At 39.9% G+C, this 14,996-nt stretch overlaps 1 non-coding gene across 1 annotated transcript; it reads right to left on the bottom strand.

Moving 5' to 3' along the window:
• Positions 1-10,452: 10,452 nt before the first annotated feature.
• Positions 10,453-10,560, bottom strand: LOC130977674 (small nucleolar RNA R71). Its single transcript, XR_009085357.1, has one exon. It is a non-coding gene; the product is annotated as a small nucleolar RNA R71 (small nucleolar RNA).
• Positions 10,561-14,996: the final 4,436 nt, after the last annotated feature.

Raw genomic sequence — 14,996 nt, 5'->3', positions numbered from 1 at the left:
AAAAAAATACCTGAAATCACAAAAAAACACACAAACTCATAGTAAAGTCCAGAAATGTGAATTTTGCTTAAAAACTAATAAAAATATACTAAAAAGTAGCTTGATCCTACTAAAAACTACCTAAAAATAATGCCAAAAAGCGTATAAATTATCCGCTCATCACAACACCAAACTTAAATTGTTGCTTGTCCCCAAGCAACTGAAAACAAAATAGGATAAAAAGAAGAGAATATACAATGAATCTCACAATATCAATAAAACTTAGTCCCAATTAGATGAGCGGGGCTAGTAGCTTTTTGCTTCTGCAGTTTTGGCATCTCTCTTTATCCTTTGAAATTCAGAATGATTGGCATCTATAGGAACTCAGAATTTTAGATAGTGTTATTGATTCTCCTAGTTCAGTATGTTGATTCTTGAACACAGCTACTTTATGAGTCTTGGCCGTGGCCCTAAGCACTTTGTTTTCCAATATTACCACCGGATATATAAATGCCACAGACACATAACCGGGTGAACCTTTTTAGATTGTGACTTAGCTTTACTAAAGTCCCCAATTAGAGGTGTCCAGAGTTCTTAAGCACACTCTTTTTACTTTGGATCACGACTTTAACCACTCAGTCTCAAGCTTTTCACTTGGACCTTCATGACACAAGCACATGGTTAGGGACAGCTTGATTTAGCCACTTAGGCCATGATTTTATTCCTTTGGGCCCTCCTATCCATTAATGCTCAAAGCTTTGGATCCTCTTTACCCTTGCCTTTTGGTTTAAAGGGCTATTGGCTTTTTCTGCTTGTTTTTTTTCTTTTTCTTTCTTTCTCATTTTTTCTTTTTTGCTACTTTTTTTTTCACTGCTTCTTCTTACTTCAAGAATCAATTTCATGATTTTTCAGATTATCAATAACATTTCTCTTTGTTCATCATTCTTTCAAGAGCCAACAATTTTAACATTCATAAACTTCACTATCAAAAATATGCACTGTTCAAGCATTCATTCAGAAAACAAAAAGTATTGCCACAACATCAAAATAATTAAACCAATTTCTAGATAAAAATTGAAATCCAAGTGCTTCTTGTTCTTTTGTAATTAGGCACATTTTTCATTTAAGAGAGGTGAAGGATTCATGGAATTATTCATAGCTTTAAGGAATAGATGCTAGACACTAATGATCATGTAGTGAAGACACAAACATAGATAACACATAAAGCATAAAGTCGAAAAATAGAAAAATAAGAACAAGGAGATTAAGGAACGGTTCCACCTTAGTGAGGGTGGCATCTTCTTCCTCTTGAAGAATCAATGGTGCTCTTGAGCTCCTCTATGTCTCTTCCTTGCCATTGTTGCTCCTCCCTCACGGATCTTTGATCTTCTCTAATTTCATGGAGAATGATGGAGTGCTCTTGGTGCGCCACCCTTAGTTGGTCCATGTTGTAACTCAAGCCTTCTAAAGAGGTATTGCGTTGCTCCCAATAGTTGTGTGGAGGAAAATGTATCCCTTGAGGCATCTCAAGAATTTCTTGATGAGGAACTTCCTCATGCTCTTGTTGAGGTCCATGAGTGGGCTCTCTTGTTTGCTTCATCCTCTTTTTAGTGATGGACTTGTCCTCTTCAATGAGGATGTCTTCCTCTATGACAATTCCAGCTAAATTGCATAGGTGACAAATGAGATGAGGAAAGGCTAACCTTGCCAAAGTGGAGGACTTGTCAGCCACCTTGTAGAGTTCTAGAGGTATGATCTTATGAACTTCCACTTCCTCCCCAATCATGATACTATGGATCATGATAGCCCGATCTACAGTTACTTCAGATCGGTTGCTAGTAGGAATGATGGAGTGTTGGATGAACTCCAACCATCCTCTAGCCACAGGCTTAAGGTCTGGTCTTCTCAATTGAACCAGCTTGCCTTTTGAGTCTCTTTTCCATTGAGCTCCTTCCACACATATGTCCATGAGGACTTGTGATAGGCAAAATTGTGATTTACTCTTTTCATAATTTGAACAATTCTTAGCAATGGCTCTAAAAAATAGGTGCACACTACTATAGTTCACTCACATTCTTCACAACTTCGCACAACTAACCAGCAAGTGCACTGGGTCGTCCAAGTAATAAAACTTACGTGAGTAAGGGTCGATCCCACGGAGATTGTTGGTATGGAGCAAGCTATGGTTATCTTGTAATTCTCAGTTAGGCAAATTCTAATGGTTATGATGGTTTTCGAATATAAAATAAATAAAGCATAAAATAGAGATAGAGATACTTATGTAAATCATTGGTGGGAATTTCAGATAAGTGTATGGAGATGCTTTGTCCCTTCTGAATCTCTGCTTTCCTACTGCCTTCCTCCAATTCTTCATACTTCTTTCCATGGCAAGCTGTATGTAGGGCATCACCGTTGTCAATGGCTACTTCCCATCCTCTCGGTGAAAATGGTCCAAATGCTCTGTCACAGCATGGCTAATCATCTGTCGGTTCTCGATCGTGTCGAAATAGAATCCATTGATTCTTTTGCGTCTGTCACTACACCCAACAATCGCGAGTTTGAAGCTCGTCACAGTCATTCAATCCCTGAATCCTACTTGGAATACCACAGACAAGGTTTAGACTTTTCGGATTTTCAAGAATGGCCACAAAAGGGTTCTAGCTTATACCACGAAGATTCTGATTAAGGAATCCAAGAGATACACCCTCGGTCTAAGGTAAAACGGAAGCGGTTATCAAGCACGCGTTCATAAGGATGGATGATGATGAGTGTCACAGATCATCATATCCATCAGGTTGAAGTGCAGCGAATATCTTAGAATAAGAATAAGCTTGAATCGAATAGAAGAACAATAGTAATTTCATTAATTCTCGAGGTACAGCAGAGCTCCACACCTTAATCTATGGTGTGTAGAAACTCCACCTTTGAAAATACATAAGTGATAATGGTTCAGGCATGGCCGAATGGCCAGCCTTCACAAATGGCATATGAATTTGAAAATAGGGAAAAGGACCTGGTCAAAGACTGACTCTAGTACAATAGTAAAACGTTCTATTTATACTAAACTAGCTACTAGGGTTTACAGAAATAAGTCTAAGTGCAGAAATCCACTTCCAGGGCCCACTTTGGTCTGTGCTTGGGCTGAGCTTGAGCTTTTCATGTGCAGAGGCTTCTTTTGGAGTTAAACGCCAAGTTGTAACGTATTTTTGGCATTTTACTCCAGAATGCAGCATAGAACTGGCGTTGAATGCCAGTTTGCGTCATCTAAACTCGAATAAAGTATAGACTATTATATATTTCTGGAAAGCTCTAGATGTCTACTTTCCAAAGCCATTGAGAGCGCGCCATTTGGAGTTCTGTAGCCCCAGAAAATCTATTTCGAGTGCAGGGAGGTCAGAATCCAATAGCATCAGCATTCTTTTTTCAACCTGAATCAGATTTTTGCTCAGGTCCCTCAATTTCAGCCAAAAAATACCTAAAATCACAGAAAACACACACAAACTCATAGTAAAGTCCAGAAATGTGAATTTTGCATAAAAACTAATGAAAACATCCCTAAAAGTAGCTAGATTTTACTAAAAATCACCTAAAAACAATGCCAAAAAGCATATAAATTATCTGCTCATCACAACACCAAACTTAAATTGTTGCTTATCCCCAAGCAACTGAAAATTAAATAGGATAAAAAGAAGATAATATACTATAAATCTCAAGACATCAATGAATATTAGTTTTAATTAGATGAGCGGGACTTGTAGCTTTTTGCCTCTGAACAGTTTTGGCATCTCACTTTATCCTTTGAAGTTTAAAATGATTGGCATCCATAGGAACTCAGAGTTCAGATAGTGTTATTGATTCTCCTAGTTAAGTATGTTGATTCTTGAACACAGCTACTTTTATGAGTCTTGGCCGTGGCCCTAAGCACTTTATTTTCCAGTATTACCACCGGATACATAAATGCCACAGACACATGAATGGGTGAACCTTTTCAGATTGTGACTCAGCTTTGCTAAAGTCCCCAGTTAGAGGTGTCCAGAGCTCTTAAGCACACTCTTTTGCTTTGGATCACGACTTTAACCACTCAGTCTCAAGCTTTTCACTTGGACCTGCATGCCACAAGCACATGATTAGGGACAGCTTGTTTTAGCCGCTTAGGCCTGGATTTATTTCCTTGGGCCCTCCTATACATTGATGCTCAAAGCCTTGGATCCTTTTTTACCCTTGCCTTTTGGTTTTAAGGGCTATTGGCTTTTTCTGCTTGCTTTTTCTTTTTCTTTCTAATTTTTTTGCCACTTTTTTTCACAAGCTTTGTTCTTCACTGCTTTTTCTTGCTTCAAGAATTAATTTTATGATTTTTCAGATCATCAATAATATTTCTCTTGTTCATCATTCTTTCAAGAGCCAACAATTTTAGCATTCATAAACAACAAGATAAAAAATATGCACTGTTCAAGCATTCATTCAGAGAACAAAAAGTATTGTCACCACATCAATATAATTAAACTAATTTCAAGGATGAATTCGAAACTCATGTACTTCTTGTTCTTTTGTATTAAAAACATTTTTCATTTAAGAGAGGTGAAGGATTCATAGAATTATTCATAGCCTTAAGACATAGTTACTAAATACTAATGATCATGTAGTAAAGACACAGACATAGACAAATATAAAGCTCAAAAACCGAAAAATAGAGAGATAAGAACAAGGAAGTTAAGGAATGAGTCCACCTTAGTGATGGTAGCATCTTCTTCTTGAAGGACCAATGGCATCCTTGAGCTCCTTTATGTCTCTTCCTTGCCTTTGTTGCTCCTTCCTCATAGCTCTTTGATCTTCTCTAATTTCATTGAGAATGATGGAGTGCTCTTGGTGTTCCACCCTTAATTGGTCCATGTTGTAACTCAAGTCATCTAAAGAGGTTTTGAGTTATTCCTAATAGTTGTTTGAAGGAAAATGCATCCCTTGAGGCATCTCAGGGATTTCTTGATGATGAGCTTCCTCAAGCGTCTCTTGAGATCCATGGGTAGGCTCTCTTGTTTGCTCCATCCTCTTCTTAGTGATGGGCTTGTCCTCTTCAATGAGGATGTCTCCTTCTATGACAACTCCAGCTAAGTAGCATAGATGGCAAATGAGATGAGGAAAAGCTAGCCTTGCTAAGATGGATGGCTTTTCGGCTACTTTGTAGAGTTCTAGGTAGATGACTTCATGAACTTTTACTTCTTCTCTAATCATGATGCTATGGATCATGATGGCCCGATCCACACATATGACCACGAGGACTTGGTCCAACCTTTGATCAAATTTGACCCTTCTAGTGTAGAGTCGTGCGTCTTCTTGCATCATAGGCAAGTTGAATGCCAACCTCACATTTTTTGGACTAAAATCTAAGCATTTCCCCCGAACCATTGTAAGCCAATTCTTTGGATTTGGGTTCTTACTTTGATCATGGTTCCAAGTGATCCATGCATTGGCATAGAACTCTTGAACCATTAAGATTCCAACTTGTTGAATGGGGTTGGTCAGAACTTCCCAACCTCTTCTTTGGATCTCATGTCGGATCTCTGGATACTCATTTTTCTTGAGCATGAAAGGGACCTCAGAGATCACCTTCTTCTTGGCCACAACTTCATAGAAGTGGTCTTGATAGACCTTTGAGATGAATCTCTCCATCTCCCATGACTTGGAGGTGGAAGCTTTTGTCTTTCTTTTCTTCTTTCTAGAGGTTTCTCCGGCCTTAGGTGCCATAAATGGTTATGTAAAAACAAAAAAGCTATGCTTTTACCACACCAAACTTAGAATGTTGCTCGTCCTCGAGTAAGAGAAGAAAGAATAGAAGAAGAAGAAGAAGATATAGAGGAGAGGGAGAGAGTTGTGTGTTGCGGCCAAGAGGGAGAAGAGAGGGTTGTGTTGTGTAAAAATGAAGAAGGATGGAGGGGTTTATATAGTGGAGGGAGAGGGTAGTGGGTTCGGTCATTTAGGGTGGGTTTGGGTGGGAAAGAGATTTTGAATTTGAAGGTGGGTGGGGTTTATGGGGAAGAATGGATAGATGTGAGTGGTAAAGAGGTGATGGGGAAGAGAGATTGAGGTGATTGGTGAAGGGTGTTTGGGGAAGAGTGTTATTAGATTGTGTGAAGAGGAGAGAAGGTGAGTTAAGGTAGGTGGGGATCCTGTGGGGTCCACAGATCTTGAGGTGATCCTGTGGGGTCCACAGATCTTGAGGTGTTAAGGATGAATCATCCCTGCACCAATTAGGTGTGTAAAATGCCCTCTGCCTGCAATCCTGGCGTTTAACACCGGACTGAAGCTTGTTTCTGGCATTAAACGCCCAAATATTGCATGTTTCTGGCGTTAAACGCCCAAATGTAGCATGTTTCTGGCGTTTAACGCCAGTCTGATGCTTGTTGCTAGCGTTAAATACCAGCTTTCCTCAGGGTGCAATCCTGTCGTTTAAACGCCAGACTGCAACTTGTTTCTAGCATTCAACACCAAATTCATGCTCTGTTCTGGCGTTAAACGCCAGCTAGATGCTCCTCACTGGCGTTTAAACACCAGTAGGCTCTTCCTCCAGGGTATGCTGTTTTTGATTCTGTTTTAATTTTAGTAATTGTTTTGTGACTCCTCATGATCATGAACCTAATAAAACATAAAAGAACAATAAAAATATAGATAAATAAAAATTGGGTTGCCTCCCAATAAGCACTTTTTTAATGTCAATAGCTTGACAGTGGGCTCTCATAGAACCTTACAGATGTTTAGAGCATTGTTGGAACCTCCTGATGAGCGGATAATTTGTACGCTTTTTGGCATTGTTTTTAGTATGTTTTTAGTATCTTTTAGTTAGTTTTTAGTATATTTTTATTAGTTTTTAGTTAAAATTCACTTTTCTGGACTTTACTATGAGTTTGTGTGTTTTTCTGTGATTTCAGGGATTTTCTGGCTGAAATTGAGGGATCTGAGCAAAAATCTGATCCAGAGACTCAAAATGACTGCAGATGCTGTTGGATTCTGACCTCCCTGCACTCGAAGTAGATTTTCTGGAGCTACAGAAGCCCAATTGGCGCGCTCTCAACGGCGTTGGAAAGTAGACATCCTGGGCTTTCCAGCAATATATGATAGTCCATACTTTGCCCAAGATTTGATGGCCCAAACCGGCGTTCAAAGTCACCCTCAGGAATTCCAGCGTTAAACGCCGGAACTGGCACCTAAATGGGAGTTAAACGCCCAAACTGGCATAAAAGCTGGCGTTTAACTCCAAGGAGAGTCTCTACACGAAAATGCTTCATTGCTCAGCCCAAGCACACACCAAGTGGGCCCGAAAGAGGATTTTTATGTCATTTACTCATCTTTGTACACCTTAGGCTACTAATTTTCTATAAGTAGGACCTTTTACTATTGTATTAGACATCTGGAGATCTTTGAATCTTTTGATCACTGGGAGGCTGGCCTCACGGCCATGCCTAGACCTTGTTCTTATGTATTTTCAACGGTGGAGTTTCTACACACCATAGATTAAGGTGTGGAGCTCTGCTGTACCTCGAGTATTAATGCAATTACTATTGTTCTTCTATTCAAATCCGCTTGTTCTTGTTCCAAGATATCACCTGTTCTTCAACTTGATGAATGTGATGATCCGTGACACTCATCATCATTCTCACTTATGAACAAAGTGACTGACAACCACTCTTGTTCTACAAGCATATGAGGCTTAGTGAATATCTCTTGGATTCCTGATACACGATGCATGGTTGATCGCCTGACAACCGAGTGCTCGCCTGACAAACGAGCCAGCCATTCCGTGAGATCAGAGTCTTCGTGGTATAGGCGAGAACTGATGGCAGCATTCAAGAGAATCCGGAAGGTCTAACCTTGTCTGTGGTATTCTGAGTAGGATTCAATGATTGAATGACTGTGACGTGCTTCAAACTCCTAGCAGGCGGGGCGTTAGTGACAGACGCAAAAGAATCGCTGGATTCTATTCCGGCCTGACCGAGAACCGACAGCTGATTAGCCATATGCTGTGACAGAGCATAGGAACATTTTCACTGAGAGGATGGGAGGTAGCCACTGACAACGGTGAAACCCTTGCATAAGCTTGCCATGGAAAGGAGTAAGAAGGATTGGATGAGGACAGTAGGAAAGCAGAGAGACGGAAGGGAAGGCATCTTCATACGCTTATCTGAAGCTCTCACCAATGATATACATAAGTATCTCTATCTTTATCTTTATGCTTTATTCGTTTATCACTATACCCATTTGAGTCTGCCTGACTGAGATTTACAAGGTGACCATAGCTTGCTTCATACCAACAATCTCCGTGGGATCGACCCTTACTCGCGTAAGGTTTATTACTTGGACGACCCAGTGCACTTGCTGGTTAGTTGTGCGAAGTTGTGTTTATGCCATGGTATTGAGCACCAAGTCTTTGGAGCCATTACCGGGGATTGTTTTGTGTAAAAGTAGTGATCACAATTTCGTGCACCAAGTTTTTGGCGCCGTTGCCGGGGAATTAAATGTCCTAACTACAGTTTCGCATTTGTTCCCTGCAATAACAGTGCCATGTTTTGACCCGGCAACAACACCAAGTTTTTGGCGCCGTTGCCGGGGATTGTTCTTGAGTATGGACAACTGACGGTTCATCTTGTTGCTTAGATTAGGTATTTTTCTTCAGAGTTCTTAAGAATGAATTCTAGTGTTTCATGGTGATCTGCTGAAATCTGGCTGGCTGTGAAGCCATGTCTAATCTTATTGGACCGAGGTTTCAACTGATCATCACAATAGCTTGTTGATTTCCATCAATCTTGCCATTGGAGCAATGATCTGCTAAGGCTTGGCTGGCCATTGGCCATGTCTAGTGTTTTGGACCGAAGCTTTCTTTGAAAGCTTGGCTGGCTGTGAAGCCATGTCTAATTCCTGGACCGGAGTCTTAGACTAGCATTGCAATGATTCCTGGAAATTCAAATTGAGAATTCTGAAACCTTTATTTTCTATTTCCATATAATTTTCGAAAAAAGCACAAAAAAATTTATAAAAATCATAAAAACCAAAAATACTTTATGTTTCTTGCTTGAGTCTAGTGTCTAATCTTAAGTTTGGTGTCTTGCATGCCTTGTTTATTTGATCTTGGTTCTATTTTCAAGTCAATAGTACAGGGGACTGAAGATTCAGAACATGCAGCAGAGGAATTACACAGAAAAAGCTGGGCGTTCAAAACGCCCAGTGAAGAAGGACAGACTGGCGTTTAAACGCCAGGATGGCACAAGGGGGAAGATTTTGTTTTCAAAATCAATTTTTTTCAAGTTTTCAAAGTTTTTCAAAATCAAATCTTTTTCAAATCATATCTTTTCAATCAAATGTTTTCAAAATCAATTTCTTTCCTTTTTCAAAGAGACTTGCTAACAATTAATGATTTGATTCAAAATTTCAAGTATGTTGCCTTTTCTACTGAGGAAGGTTTAATTTTTGAATCATATCTTTTTTTTGTCAAGCAAGTCATCAATTTTAAAATCAAATCTTTTTTTTAAATGTTTTTCAAATCATATCTTCTCAATCACATCTTTTTAAAACCAATCATATCTTTTTAATCACATCTTTTTCAAAATAGTTTTCAATCAAATCTTTTTAACTTCTAATTTCAAAATCTTTTTCAAAAATCATTTAATTTCTTTCCCACTCTTATTTTCGAAAATCAAGTAGTGTTTTTCAAAAATGTTTTCAAAATTTTTTACTTAATTTTCGAATATTACTTCCCTTCTTTTCACATCCTTCTATTTATGGACTAACACTATTCCTTAATGCAAAATTCGAACCCCATCTTCTTTGATAAATTCGAATTTTCTACTTCTGTCTTCTACTTTTCTTTTCCTCTGACACCTCAAGGAATCTCTATACTGTGACATAGAGGATTCCACATTTTCTTGTTGTCTTCTCTTTCATATGAGCAGGAGCAGAGACAAAGGCATTCTTGTTGAAGCTGACCCTGAACCTGAAAGGACCTTGAAGCAAAAGCTAAGAGAAGCTAAGGCACAACTCTCTGTTGAGGACCTGACCGAATTCTTCAAAGAAGAAGAGCCTATGGCAGCCGAAAACAACAACAATGCCAACAATGCAAGGAAGGTGCTGGGTGACTTTACTACACCTACTCCCGACTTCTATGGGAGAAGCATCTCTATCCCTGCCATTGGAGCAAACAACTTTGAGCTTAAGCCTCAATTAGTTTCTCTAATGCAACAGAATTGCAAGTTCCATGGACTTCCATTGGAAGATCCTCATCAGTTTTTAGCTGAGTTCTTGCAAATCTGTGACACAGTCAAGACTAATGGGGTTGACCCTGAGGTCTACAGACTGATGCTATTCCCTTTTGCTGTAAGAGACAGAGCTAGAATATGGTTGGACTCACAACCTAAAGAAAGCCTGGACTCTTGGGAAAAGCTAGTCAATGCCTTCTTGGAAAAGTTCTTTCCACCTCAAAAATTGAGTAAGCTTAGAGTGGAAGTCCAAACCTTCAGACAGAAGGATGGTGAATCCCTCTATGAAGCTTGGGAAAGATACAAACAATTAATCAGAAAGTGTCCCTCAGACATGCTTTCTGAATGGAGCATCATAGGTATTTTCTATGATGGTCTCTCTGAACTATCCAAGATGTCTTTGGATAGCTCTGCTGGAGGATCTCTTCATCTGAAGAAGACGCCTACAGAGGCTCAAGAGCTCATTAAAATGGTTGCAAATAACCAATTCATGTACACTTCTGAAAGAAATCCTGTGAACAATGGGACAAGTCAGAAGAAAGGAGTTCTTGAGATTGATACTCTGAATGCCATTTTGGCTCAGAACAAGATATTGACTCAACAAGTCAATTTGATTTCTCAAAGTCTGTCTGGAATGCAAAGTGCACCAAGCAGTACTAAGGATGCTTCATCTGAAGAAGAAGCTTATGATCCTGAGAACCCTTCAATGGAAGAGGTGAATTACCTAGGAGAACCCTATGGAAACACCTATAATTCTTCATGGAGAAATCACCCAAATTTCTCATGGAAGAATCAAGAGAGACCTCAACAAGGTTTCAATAACAATAATGGTGGAAGAAACAGGTTTAGCAATGGCAAGCCTTTTCCATCATCTTCTCAGCAACAGACAGAGAATTCTAAGCAGAACCCCTCTGACTTAGCAACCATGGTCTCTGATCTAATCAAAACCACTCAAAGTTTCATGACTGAAACAAGGTCCTCCATTAGGAATTTCGAGGCACAAGTGGGACAGCTGAGCAAGAAAGTTACTGAACTCCCTCCTAGTACTCTCCCAAGTAATACAGAAGAAAATCCAAAAGGAGAGTGCAAAGCCATAAACATGGCCGAATCTGGAGAGGAAAGAGAGGAAGTGGACGCCACTGAGGAAGGCCTCAATGGGCGTGCACTAGCCTCCACAGAGTTCCCCAATGAGGAACCATGGGAATCTGAGACTCAAAAATGAGACCATAGAGATTCCATTGGACTTACTTCTGCCTTTCATGAGCTCTGATGAGTATTCTTCCTCTGAAGAGGGTGAGTATGTCACTGAAGAGCAAGTTGCTAAATACCTTGGAGCAATCATGAGGCTAAATGACAAGTTATTTGGAAATGAGACTTGGGAGGATGAACCTCCTTTGCACCAAAGAACTGGATGACTTGTCTAGGCAGAATTACCTCAAAAGAGACAAGATCCTGGGAAGTTTCCATACCTTGTACCATAGGCACCATGACCTTCAAGAAGGCGCTGTGTGACTTAGGGTCAAGTGTAAACCTCATGCCTCTCTCTGTAATGGAGAAGCTAGGGATCTTTGAGGTACAAGCTGCAAGAATCTCACTAGAGATGGCAGACAACTCAAGAAAACAAGCTCATGGACTTGTAAAGGATGTATTGGTGAAGATTGAAGACCATTACATCCCTATGATTTCATAGTCCTAGAGACTGGGAAGTGCATGGATGAATCCATCATCCTTGGCAGACCCTTCCTAGCCACAGCAAAGGCTGTGATGTTGATGGAGGTGAACTAATCATTCAAGTGAATGAAGAATCCTTTGTGTTTAAGGCTCAAGGATATCCCTCTGTCACCATGGAGAGGAAGCATGAAGAGCTTCTCTCAAATCAGAGTCAAACAGAGCCCCCACAGTCAAACTCTAAGTTTGGTGTTGGGAGGCCACAACCAAACTCTAAGTTTGGTGTTGAACCCCCACATTCAACTCTAAGTTTGGTGTTGGGAGGTTCCAACATTGCTTGAGTATCTGTGAGGCTCCATGAGAGCCCTCTGTCAAGCTACTGACATTAAAGAAGCGCTTGTTGGGAGGCAACCCAATGTTATATTTTATCTATTTTCTTTTGTTATTTTATTTTTTGTAGGTTGATGATCATAAGAAGACACAAAATCAATTGAAAAAGCAAAAACAGAATGAAAAACAGGAAGAAAAATAGCACACCCTGGAGGAAGAACCCACTGGCGTTTAAACGCCAGTGAGGCTAGCAGTTGGGCGTTTAATGCCTAGTCTGGCACCATTCTGGGCGTTTAACGCCAGAAAGGGGCACCAGACTGGCGTTAAACGCCAGAAAAGGGCAAGAACCTGGCGTTAAACGCCAGGAATGGGCACCAGCCCGGCGTTTAACGCCAGAAATGGCTCAAAACGTGATTTTGAATGCCATTTGGTGCAGGGATGACTTTTCCTTGACGCCACAGGATCTGTGGACCCCACAGGATCCCCACCAACCCCACCACCCTCTTTCTTCTTCACCCATTCACCTACCTCACCATTCATAATCAAACCACAAGCCACCTCCATCTCCTCCATTTCTTCTTCTTCTACTCTCTTCTTTCTTCTTTTGCTCGAGGACGAGCAAACCTTTTAAGTTTGGTGTGGTAAAAGCGTTGCTTTTTATTTTTCCATAACCATTTATGGCATCCAAGGCCGGAGAAACCTCTAGAAAGAGGAAAGGGAAGGCAAAAAGCTTTCACCTCCGAGTCATGAGAGATGGAGAGATTCATCTCAAGGGTGCATCAAGACCACTTCTATGAAGTTGTGGCCATGAAGAAGGGTCAACTTTTGATCAAAAGGTTGGACCAAGTCCTCATAAACATTTGTGAAGAGGGCACCCAATGGAAGAGAAATTCAAGAGGGAAGCCGGTTCAACTGAGATGGCATGACCTCAAGCCCATCACTAAGAAAAGGATGGAGCAAACAAGAGATCCTCCTCCTCATAAAGTCCCTAAGATGCCTCAAGGGATGCACTTTCCTCCACAAAACTATTGGGAGCAAATCAAAACCTCCCTAGGAGAATTGAGTTCCAACATGGGACTAAGGGTGGAGCACCAAGAACACTCCATCCTCCTCCATGAAATTAGAGAAGATCAAAGAATCATGAGAGAGGAGCAACAAAGACAAGGAAGATACATTGAGGAGCTCAAGCACTCCATAAGACCTTCAAAAGGAAGAACAAGCCGCCATCACTAAGGTGGACCCGTTCTTTAATCCCCTTGTTCTTTGCTTTTCTGTTTTTCGAAAATTATGCTTTATGTTTATCCATGTTTGTGTCTTATGATCATTAGTCTTAGTGTCTCTATGCCTTAAGCTATGAATATGAATCCAACCTTTCTTAAATGAAAACTTTTTTTTAACAAGAACAAAAAGTACAGGATTTCAAATCCATCTTTAAAACTAGCTTAATTAGTTTGATGTGGTGGCAACACTTTTGTTCTCTGAATGTATGCTTGAACAGTGCATATGTCTTTTGAATTTGTTGTTCATGAATGTTAAAAATTGTTGGCTCTTGAAAGAATGATGAAAAAGGAGACATGTTACTGAGGATCTGAAAAATCATAAAAATGATTCTTGAAGCAAGAAAAAGCAGTGAATACAAAAAAAAAAAGAAGAAGAAAGCAAGCGAAAAAAAAAAAAAAAAAAAAAAAAACCGAAAAAAAAAGAGAAGAAAAAAAAGAAAGAAAAAGAAAGAAATAAAGTTGTGATCCAAGGCAATAAGAGTGAGTTTAAGAACCCTGGACACCTCTAATTGGGGACTTTAGCAAAGCTGAGTCACAATCTGAAAAGGTTCACCCAATTATGTGTCTGTGGCATGTATGTATCCGGTGGTAATACTGGAAGACAGAGTGCTTTGGGCCACGGCCAAGACTCATGAAGTAACTGTGTTCAAGAATCATCATACTTAACTAGGAGAATCAATAACACTATCTGGATTCTAAGTTCCTAAAGAAGCCAATCATTCTGAATTTCAAAGGATAGAGTGAGATGCCAAAACTGTTCGGAGGCAAAAAGCTACTAGTCCCGCTCATCTAATTTGGAGCTAAGTTTCATTGATAATTTGGAGTCTATAGTATATTCTCTTTTTTATCTTATTGATTTTCAGTTGCTTGGGGACAAGCAACCAATTTAAGTTTGGTGTTGTGATGAGCGGATAATTTGTACGCTTTTTGGCATTGTTTTTAGTATGTTTTAGTATCTTTTAGTTAGTTTTTAGTATATTTTTATTAGTTTTAGTTAAATTCACTTTTCTGGACTTTACTATGGTTTGTGTGTTTTTCTGTGATTTCAGGGATTTTCTGGCTGAAATTGAGGGATCTGAGCAAAAATCTGATCCAGAGACTCAAAAGGACTGCAGATGCTGTTGGATTCTGACCTCCCTGCACTCGAAGGGATTTTCTGGAGCTACAGAAGCCCAATTGGCGCGCTCTTAACGGTGTTGGAAAGTAGACATCCTGGGCTTTCCAGCAATATATGATAGTCCATACTTGCCCAAGATTTGATGGCCCAAAACCGGCGTTCAAAGTCACCCCTCAGGAATTCCAATGTTAAACGCCGGAACTGGCACCTAAATGGGAGTTAAACGCCCAAACTGGCATAAAAGCTGGCGTTTAACTCCAAGGAGAGTCTCTACACGAAAATGCTTCATTGCTCAAAACCAAGCACACCAAGTGGGCCCGGAAGAGGATTTTTATGTCATTTACTCATCTTTGTACACCTTAGGCTACTAATTTTCTATAA

Source organism: Arachis stenosperma, chromosome 4 (genome assembly GCF_014773155.1).
Source record: "Arachis stenosperma cultivar V10309 chromosome 4, arast.V10309.gnm1.PFL2, whole genome shotgun sequence".
Classification (NCBI taxonomy): Eukaryota; Viridiplantae; Streptophyta; class Magnoliopsida; order Fabales; family Fabaceae; genus Arachis; species Arachis stenosperma.
The sequence above is the reverse complement of the archived record's forward strand: the minus strand, read 5'-3'. Positions and strand labels throughout refer to the sequence as shown.